Consider the following 6878-nt stretch of genomic DNA (forward strand, 5'->3'; position numbering starts at 1 on the left):
GACTTGGAAAGAGGAGCTGTCTGGAGGCCTAGCAGGGAGACCTAGCAAGCTCCCCCTGGTTCTCAGTTCCCTGTGGGAGCAAGGAGCTGCAGGGAAAACTCTGAGAACTAGATTTCAGACACTCTTACGTGAAGATATTTCAACAGCATGCATTCATACAGCAGGTATCCATGAGGTGCTTTATACAGGCCTGGCACAATTCTCAGCACTTGGGGATATAGTAGGAAACAAACTGGGTAAGACTTCCTGCATTCTTGGAGCTTACATTTATTTCTTAGATACTATTTGGTAGAATGTAAACGTCATGTAGTCAATGAAGGTCTCAGTAGTTCCCAAAAGAGTATTAATCTAAAATAGTTTTTATTCATTTAAAAGGTTTTTCACAAGCCAGAAGTTCTTAGGGTAGAGGAGGAAGGGGCAATTTGGTTTGTCGTTATTGTTTAATGTTTTCAGATCTTCAGACCTTTTTAGGGTGATCTTATAAACTCTGCCTTCAAAAAGATCATAGTCATGGTTTTGAGGGATTTGAATGTGTGCCCCTTAGTGATGCTGCAGCCCCTCATTTTGTTATGTATTTCTCCTCATTACCTGAAAATAACAATAGCTCTGCCTGCTCGGACGTTTGGGTTTTGTGGTTCGAAGTCTAACCAATAGATCATTGAAGTACAAAAAAAATGCTACACGAATCAGGTCACTGGATTGGAGCTGATGGAGAATATATAAATCAGAAACTTTGCAGAGAATGAGGAGCAGATGCGTTTTGCAAAGTTCATGTGAATGGAGGCAAACAATGTCTTCTGCCTGCTGAGTAAGGATGATCTTCTAGAAATTTTGTAGCAAAAAGCTAGCTTTTTTGTCTATGTAGAAATGCCATGGTATTTCATTGCCCAGAAAGCAAAAGACAGGGACAAATCGGTGGAATATTATTCAATGTATTTTAACACATGGCAGTGCGTTGCTTAGCTTCCGATCACTAGTAGACTTCAGAGGCCAGGAGGGTTGCTGGCGCACTCATCTTGGTCATTACTTATTGTGCCCAAAGGCCCAGGAGAATATATACTGAAATAACAAAGCGTCCATTAGCATTTAGTGCTTTTCCTTAGTCTTCATTTTAGTACTGTGAAATCAGATCTCAGAGAATGTCATAATTATGGTCTTCGGAAAAAGAAACATTCAATGTTATTTCAATATGTAATGACTCCTAGTGCTCTCTGAATTCATTCACATCACAATGACCATGCTACCTTAACCTTAATATATAACACTATCAGGGCCAGTTTATGAGCCTCACAAAAAATCGTTACTGTTGATTTATGATAATCATACTATATTATCCAGAAAAGTTAATTTGATTAATCATCTACCACATTCACCGGAGTGGGGTCTGAATAACTGTCAGCTCTTTTAAAAAATCACATTTTTTCCTGGAAAAATGAGTATTTGCCAACTAAGGATTTTTTTAAATGATTTATTTATTTATTTATTTTTGAGAGAAGGGAAGGAAGGGAGAAAGAGAGGGAGAAACATCAGTGTGTGTGGTTGCCTCTTGTGCACGTGCTCCCAGCTGGGGACCTGGCCCAGCCATACACAGGCATGTGCCCTGACTAGGAATCGAACTGGCAACCCTTTGGTTCACAGGCCAGCACTCAATCCACTGAGCCACGCCAACCAGGGCTTAAAGATGTTTTTTAAAGAGCGTGCCAGCAACTGGGAGAACTACTCTTAAAGAGTGGTTCCAGAAGTGTTTAAGCATGGAAGCATTTGGGGGAGTCACTGTATCTCCCAGTGTGACTACTTTGCAGGGAAAGTACTTAGATGGGAAGGTGCTGACATAGTTACTTGTGAGATTGGTAAGGTTACTTTGTAGTCACAAGTCGTGTTGAGCTGTGACCAGGGTAGCTCATTTGGCAAATTAAGTTGGAAATCATGTTTTGACAGGAAAATGTCTCTATCACGAAGAGAAATGGCCTGGCAAACCTTCGTGATTTGTGTGCATCTGTTCTCAGGAATCACCCCAGGGAAGCTGCTCTCTCTGAGATTCTTTGGACTGGTTTTGAACTCCCGTTCAGGTCCTTGCAGGGCACTTGGTTCCATCCAAAATGTCCATGTCAACATTTGGTCCCTGCCAAAATGTCCTTGATATTTGGTCCTGTACCAGAACATCCATGGAGACATTTGGTTCACACCAACCCATCTATTTAACCCCAGGAGCTATGTATGGCTGGCTAGGTTACCGAGGCAAGATAGGCTATTGGCAGTAGAGCTACTGCAGAATTATTGGGCCAGTAAAAAAATGTATGAATCCTGTAAACCAAATGTATAAATAAACATTATGGGCTCTTTGAACCTAGGAGTGTTTGCGAAACATGGATGTTTTGACAGGACCAAAACAGGGACCATATATGCTTATGGGCAGTTTTGACTGGACCACATCTCAAGGGCTGCTGGGTGTGGACTGGATGTCTCCCTGGGCGTTTTGCACAGGACCACATGTCCACTAAGCATTTAGATAACTAGAAGTCATAGTGACTGGGTTTCAACTATATGTCAGCATAATATTGTGCTTAATCTTCAACAACCCTTTAAGGTATGTACTGTCCTCATTTTCCTAACAAGGAAACGGGATTTCAGAGGGCTTAAAGTGGTTGCCATGGTGACACTTCACATGTGTAGTTGGAAACATCTGACTCCAAAAGCTTGTTCACCTCCACAGACATCACCACCTGGCCTTCCTGGTCAACAGGATCCTTGTTAGTGCAGAAATTCACCAGTATCCTCAGAACAACGGAGGCCTCCAGTTTCCCCCAGAGGCATGTTTCACACCTGCCCTCCAGGTATGTCCCAGAAGAGTCTGAGTGGTGCCCACAGGGGCAAAGATGATGAAATGTAAGGGGGAAATATTAGGATCCCCACTGAAGTACTGATTTCTGGGAAAGGGGCCCATAAGCACCTCTCACACCCCCTCCCAGACCTGTGCCCGGCAGTCTGGTGCTGCAGTAAGCAGGGTTACCACCCTCTCTCCATGTCTGTCCTAATCCTGGGAAGCTTTCAGTATGTTACCTGGCAGGGGAGAATTAACATATTAAGTCTAACCGTGAGGTTAGGAGAGTGTTCTTCTAATGTGCAAGAGGGAGACCTAGAGATGCAATGTGAGAATGGCTGGCCCTTGCTGAAAGGGGCCACAAGCCCAACGCATGTGGGAAACCCCATGCTTTAGAAGCCAAAAGAGGCAAAAAACACTGAGAATCTGAGATTCTCACAGAGCCTTAAGAGAGCCAACACTTTGAGATCATTTCCTGACTTGCAGGACTATAAGATAAATTTATGTTGTTTTGAGCCACAAAATTTGTGGCAATTCGGTACAGCAGCAACAGGAAACTAATGCAGAGGCCATTGTTGCTTCCCCAGGGAGAGCTGGCTGGTACCCAGAACTAGGTGGGTGGGAAATAGCCACCGGCGACCCAAGTGTTGGCAGGCACTCGTGCCAGGACCCAGAAGTCTTAGCCCCGATGAAGAGATGGGCCAGAAGAGAGGCCTGGGAGGAAGCTTAACTGTTTGGCCCCAGATCTGACCAGGATCCATGGATGGAGCTCCAGGCTCCAGTCTGCTACTTGCTAGCTGTGTGGTCCTCAGCAGGCCACTTGGCCTTGTTGAAGAGTGGGGTCTCGTTTGTAAAATGTGGGCATTTACCCCACCTGTGGTGTTGTGAGCACAGAAAGTGTATACTGAGGGAGCCCATGCCGATCACTGCTGCCCACATTTCAGTTCTAAGTGTGAATCTGAGAGGTCCGTACCTCAGTGCTGTGGAAAAAGCAGCTTGATACACAATTACTATTTTTAATAATCGTACATATGTGACTTTCAACATTTTCTTCTAAATCTCCAGTTGACAAGAGAATCCAATTCAGCAGAGCAACTGATTCATTCACTCAGAAGTCAATTGATGTTTCACTGTATTTCATGTCACCATAGCACTATAAAGTCAAAAGGGACCTTAACAGTCACCTCATCCATTTTCCAAAGGAAGAGGCCAGTTGTAGAAAGGCAAGAAGTTCAAGCCCTCAGCAATAGACTTCCCTAATGACTCCAGGGCAGCAAAACAAAGCCCGATGTTTTGGAGTCTATTCTGAAATACTAAGAGACTTGGACAGCTATTTCATGGACATGAAACTCAGCCCAAAGCAAGCCAAACCCTTTTCTTCTCCAACCCCCAAGGATGACAAATGTAGGTGCCTAAAGGGCCCTAACTCTTTCAGGCTTGGTTGTCATTGCCCTGATGTACCCATACCCCCTCTCCATGCCAAATTTCAACCCAAAGTGGCATTAGGGCAGGAGCTGAGCTAGGTTCAGGGCGGTCTGCACCCCAGTCCCAGCCATCCACCTCGTTAATGCAATGCATGCATTGCTCTCAAAGGCAGCACCTGGGTGCTGCCATTGGCAAGTCCAGGCACATAGATCAGGGAAGCCCTGCTACTATAGGTGAGGCGTATCACTGTCACCCATCAGTAGTGACAACTCTGTGAGCAGACAAGGCCATAGCCAGGAGGCCAAAGCAATTCCCAGAACCTACCTGGGCACTCCCCCAGTTGGGTTGACATCCAGATGCCAGCTCATCTGGTTGGTCCTGATAGTTCCTGTGTTTTGCCAGCAGAGCACTCACACCCAAGGGGGCAGAACCTGTTCAGGAGGCTGGAGTCACGTGAACTGCCATGGCCACTATCTCTTGGTACCAGACAAGGCACCCTGGGACTCTTGTCTCTGTCAAATGATGGGGTTGGGCTGCATAAGGGCCACATTTCCTTCTAGGCTTTTCTGGAAGTGGGGATTATATCAGTCCTTGTGTTGAAGATTTTATTTTAATTGAGGAAGCTGAGTGCAAATAGTGAGGATTCTTCATTTGCAAAATGTAAGTAATTTTATATTCTGCTACGAAATTGCAGTGGTGTAGAAAGCAGAAAGCAGAATGCCTTCCCTTCCCTCCCACGGCCAGCAGTCAGCAGTCAGGCTGATGTTCTCCACCCTGCCCGCCCCACCGCCTGTCCCTGCAGAGCCATCCCGTTCTCACTGGCTCTCTTTCTTGAGGGAGTGATTATGATTCCAAAAGTGAATCTTTGCCTGTTTTAACAGTTCTAACAATTGATGAAATACTGGGTTAGCCAAAAAGTCTGGACAGTTTTTTTTGTAAAACAAAGATACTATTTTCATTTTTACCAATAACTATCGATTTGGATATTTTGAGAATGTCGGCTATCTCCTTCATGGTAGAAACATTGATCGCTGTCTACTTCAGCTGGTCTGCCCGACCATGGAGCATTGTCCAGAGAGAAGTCTCCAGCGTGGAACTTCACAAACCACTTTTGAGACGGTTCAGGCAGTCACAGCACCTCCTCCATACACGGCACAAGTCTTTTTTGTGTGTTTTAGTTGTGCTTCTACCTTTCTTGAATTAAAAAATCATGATATGCCCAAAATATTGCTTATTTTCTTACATCTTCAATATTAAAATGGCTGCAAAAAATTCAATTTTGATATTTCTTTTGTTTTTAAACGTGCATGATGTGACAGCTGTCACAATAAAAATCTAACAAAATTGTTTCAAATGAAGTTAAAGACAACTAAGTGCTACTAGAACCATCTTATGGAAAAAACCAAATGAACTTTTTGGCCAACTCAATAGAAGAGTGACATTTGTAAAAGTTTTTTTTTCCTGCTAAGAAGTCCAAATTCAAACCTTATATCGAACTTATAAATCCACATAAAGAAGTTAAATGTCAGTACTTAAGAGAAATAACTTTTACTATTATTAGAGAAATGTGAAAATTGCAAAGGGAGAATAAAATGCATAAACATGTGATTAGCAGTTTTACCAAGTTCACAGGACTGTGTGGGGTGGGTGGTTGATGATTTTCCTGCTGTTCTCCCCAGATTGGGGCATTGCACTTGTATTACTTCAGTAATGAAAAAAATATTTTTAAGAGAATCATTTCTGATAATGACATGCTAGAGTAGTTGATTGGATTCAAATCAAAACAGCCCAATAACTGATACTAATTAACTTTTACTGACTAGGCAGCTTAAAAAAATCATTACTGCAATTTCATTTTAGGTTATTTTTTGTTGTAAATTCTACTTAGAGAACTAAATGAATAGATATGTTAATAATTATGAGAAAACTAACCCATAAAAATTTTAAACACATTGAGTGGATTTGATGCCTCAAATATTTATTAAGCAGCTATTTTCTGCAAGGCATTGTGGGCATAGAAGGGTGACTGAACTCCAAGGGCTCAGGGTCTGGCAGAGAACCCACCTAGCCATGCACTAGATGGCCTGTTCTAAAGGTCATGAGATACAAAATGTGATAAGAGTCCAGTGAAGTAAGGAATCATCTGTAAACAATGAGTTACCAAGGAGAGCTTCATGCAGGCAGTCAAATTTGGGCTTGATCTTAGAAAAATGAGTGGATGTTTCATACTCAAAAGTTAATGCGATTTTTAAGTAGAGGGAGGGTGAACAGAGGCAGAGAGGCACGAGGACCAGGGCATGTCAGGAAGAACAAGGAGTCCGATTTGGCTGGAGAATAGGTAGGGGAGGGGACACCTTAGCCTGGCCAGGGTGGGTGGATTGGGAGGTCAGGCCACAGAGTTGAACCTGTAGATGATAGGTGATCCTCGGGGGCTTTTGAGCAGGAAAAGTGATACCAGCACTGGCTCAGTACAATTCTTCTGGCCTAGGTGAGTGTCAGGTAGGGGACAGTTGGATAGGACAAGGACAGGAAGATGAACCCCAGATGACTGATAAATGGGGCCTGAGTTTGACAGGCGGCATCTTAAGGAAGACACATGTGATGACTCAGTAGCTTAGTGGTCTAGGATTCT

At 43.5% G+C, this 6878-nt stretch overlaps 1 protein-coding gene across 2 annotated transcripts in view; it reads left to right on the forward strand.

Annotated features, from left to right (window-relative positions):
• AGGF1 (angiogenic factor with G-patch and FHA domains 1) overlaps positions 1 to 6878 on the forward strand; it is a 73545-nt gene that overhangs the window by 41743 nt on the left and 24924 nt on the right. Inside the window, exon 15 of one of the 2 annotated variants that reach the window (XM_053664439.1) lies at positions 2714 to 5500. The exons of the other annotated variant lie outside the window; for it this stretch is intronic. The gene's annotated coding sequence lies outside the window, so the exon portion shown is untranslated. Of the gene's footprint in view, positions 1 to 2713; positions 5501 to 6878 lie in introns of those variants that run through there. 2 annotated transcript variants of the gene reach the window in all.

The sequence above is a fragment of the Artibeus jamaicensis genome, unplaced genomic scaffold, assembly GCF_021234435.1.
Source record: "Artibeus jamaicensis isolate MK-2021 breed Jamaican fruit bat unplaced genomic scaffold, CSHL_Jam_final contig_373, whole genome shotgun sequence".
Taxonomy (NCBI): Eukaryota; Metazoa; Chordata; class Mammalia; order Chiroptera; family Phyllostomidae; genus Artibeus; species Artibeus jamaicensis.